The following is a 3,055-nucleotide window of genomic DNA, read 5'->3' as shown; positions in this document are numbered from 1 at the left end:
CGTTCGGGAAACGCTTCTCCTCGGTCTTGAGCAGGGATAAGAACCGGGCAGAGACGATCAATCCCTGCAACCTTACTTTTCAGAAGGCTATAGAAGATGATAACAGATTGTTGGTGTTCACCATTCATCTCACTTTCGAGCCCAATCCCACGTTGAGGTCTTGGCTATGTTGGACTGTGGTACTGCGGGTAATTTCATCGATGTCCAGTGGGCTCAAGATCAGGGGGTGCCTTTTCTACAAAAGAGCTGTTCCTTACCCGTAGAAGGAGTGGATGGAACTCCACTCTCCTCCGGGCCCATTGTACAAGAAACCATACCCGCTACTATGCTTCTTTTTCAACACCAAGAACAGATTGTTTTCGATGTGATAAGAGCCGCACACTTCCCAATAATACTGGGTATACCATGGCTACGTAAGCATAATCCTACTATAGACTGGTCAGCCAACACTATATGCTTTTTTTCTTCTTTCTGTACTTCTTCCTGCCTTCTCCAGACCAATCCGGTTCCTGGTCAAGGAATCCCTACTCCTAAGTCCGCCTCAGTGGTGCAGATGGTGCCGCTCTGCTACCAACAATACGCCGAACATTTTGAAGACGAATTACCACGCTCTTTACCTCCTCATCGGCCTGAAGACTGCTCCATTGAGTTAAGACCAGGTGCTTCCGTTCCTTTCGGCCAAATGTATCCCATGTCTCTCCCAGAAAGAAGGGCCCTTAAGGAATATCTGGACGCAAACCTTCAGAACGGTCTCATCAGAGAGTCACGCTCCTCTGCCGGAGCATCTATGTTCTTTGTACCCAAGAAAGGAACCTCCGAATTGAGACCGTGTATTGATTATCGAGGTTTGAACTGTATGTCTATAAGAGACAGATATCCCATGCCTCTTATAAAGGAAGTACTGGAAGCCGTTGAAGGGGCTAACATTTTCACCAAACTCGACCTTCGAGGTGCCTATCATTTGTTGAGAATCAAGGAGGGAGATGAGTGGAAAACCGCCTTCAGAGCTCCTCTGGGACACTTTGAATATCGAGTGATGCCCTTCGGACTGGTAAACGCCCCGGTGGTTTTCCAACGGTTTGTGGACAAGATATTCTCAGACCTGCTATACTCTTTTGTAGTAGTCTATCTTGACGACATTCTTGTCTTCTTTTCTTCTCCGGCCGAACACCACAGACACGTTGAGCAGGTGTTAAGAAGACTACAAGGGAATCATCTATTGTTAAAGCCAGAAAAGTGCATCTTCGAATCCTCGTCTGTTCCCTACCTAGGCTTTATTCTCTCCAAAGAAGGAGTTCAGATGGATCCCGAGAAGGTGAAGGCGGTTCTTCTATGGCGCACTCCCAGCAGCCCTAAGGATATACAGAGGTTCTTGGGTCTCTCGAATTTTTACAGACGCTTTATCCCAAATTTTTCGGAGATCGTGCTACCCATTACCAATCTACTAAAGAAGGGTCAAGAATTTGTATGGGACTCGAAGGCAGAACAAGCTTTCCAGGTACTCAAAGAAGCCTTCACTACTGCGCCCATCCTCATTCAACCCAATCAGTCCCTTCCTTTTGTGGTTGAAACGGACGTCTCTGGAGGTGCCATAGGAGCAGCCTTATTACAGTCTGGTAAGGATGGTATCGAACACCCGGTGGCGTACTACTCCCGGACACTCACCCCGAGTGAAAGAAACTACTCGGTATTGGAACGGGAAATGTTGGCCATCCGCCAGGCTTGTGTCGAGTGGAGACATCTGTTACAGGGGGCTGCCCATCCATTTCTGGTGAGAACGGATCATAGGAACCTTAAGGTACTCCAACAAATGGAGTGTCGCAATACCAGACATGCCCGGTGGGCCTATTTCTTCTCCCAATTTGACTTTGACATCACGTATCTTCCAGGGAAGGAGAACGTGTTGGCTGATGCCTTATCCCGGAGCCTAGGAGAAGAATGCCCAGTAGACGGACACAAACCTAAAGAGATTCTTTCGGGGAAAAGGATATTAGGGGCGGTCAATTCATTTCTACAAGAGGTTGAACGTACAACTAGTTCTACCCAGATACCCAACGACCGTCTGTCTTCATTGGAGGAAAGAGGGACAGTGTATTTCTACAAGGACACCCTGTTCCTTCCGTCTAAAGAGATTCAAATTCAAGCAATGTCTTGGTGTCACGATCTACCTTCTGCTGGCCACAAGGGGCAAGGAGCCACGACCAATTTGGTATCAAGGTATTTCGGGTGGCCCACTTTAGCCAAGGATGTAAAGGCTTATGTAGCCGCATGTCCTATTTGCGCCTCCAGTAAGCCCTCTACGCATCGCCCTTTGGGTCTCCTTCAACAAGGACCTTTGCCAGCACGTCCTTGGGAATACATTTCTACTGATTTTATTGTGGATCTTCCTCTCTCTATGAGTTCTACCGCCATCATGGTTACCGTAGATTCCCTGAGTAAAATGGCACACTTTTCTCCTCTACCTGGCCTACCATCGGCTCCAGAATTAGCTGAGGTTTTTCTCAGAGATGTGGTTAGGCTTCATGGTCTACCCCGAACTATTGTTTCCGACAGAGGCTCTCAATTCACTTCTCGTTTCTGGTCTACACTGTGCAAGACTCTGGGAATTAGTAGAGCTCTCTCTTCTGGTTATCACCCCCAAAGCAACAGAAAAACTGAGCGTCTGAACTCCACTTTAGAACAGTACCTTCGTTGTTTCTGTGGTCAAGAACAGGTGAGTTGGAAGTCTTTTCTCTCCACGGCGGAATTCGCCTACAATAATACAGTACACTCTTCCCTAGGAACCAGTCCATTCTTTTTCTCCTATGGCTTTCATCCCATGCATATCCCCTTGGTCGGAATACCATCGACTGCTGTCCCTGCGGTTGACCAAAGGCTTAGTGAACTAAGACGTATACAAGGGGAGGCTAAGAAGAACTTGGAGACTAGCAGGGAGCTCCAAAAGAAGTATGCTGACAGGAAGAGATCTCAAAACCCCAAATGGACTGTTGGCACTAAAGTTTGGTTGTCCACTAAATTCTTGCCACGCTGGTTACACCCAGGGAAGTTTTCTGCC

This window comes from Ambystoma mexicanum, chromosome 9 (assembly GCF_040938575.1).
Source record: "Ambystoma mexicanum isolate Mex_15411 chromosome 9, UKY_AmexF1_1, whole genome shotgun sequence".
Lineage (NCBI taxonomy): Eukaryota > Metazoa > Chordata > Amphibia > Caudata > Ambystomatidae > Ambystoma > Ambystoma mexicanum.
The sequence above is the reverse complement of the archived record's forward strand: the minus strand, read 5'-3'. Positions refer to the sequence as shown.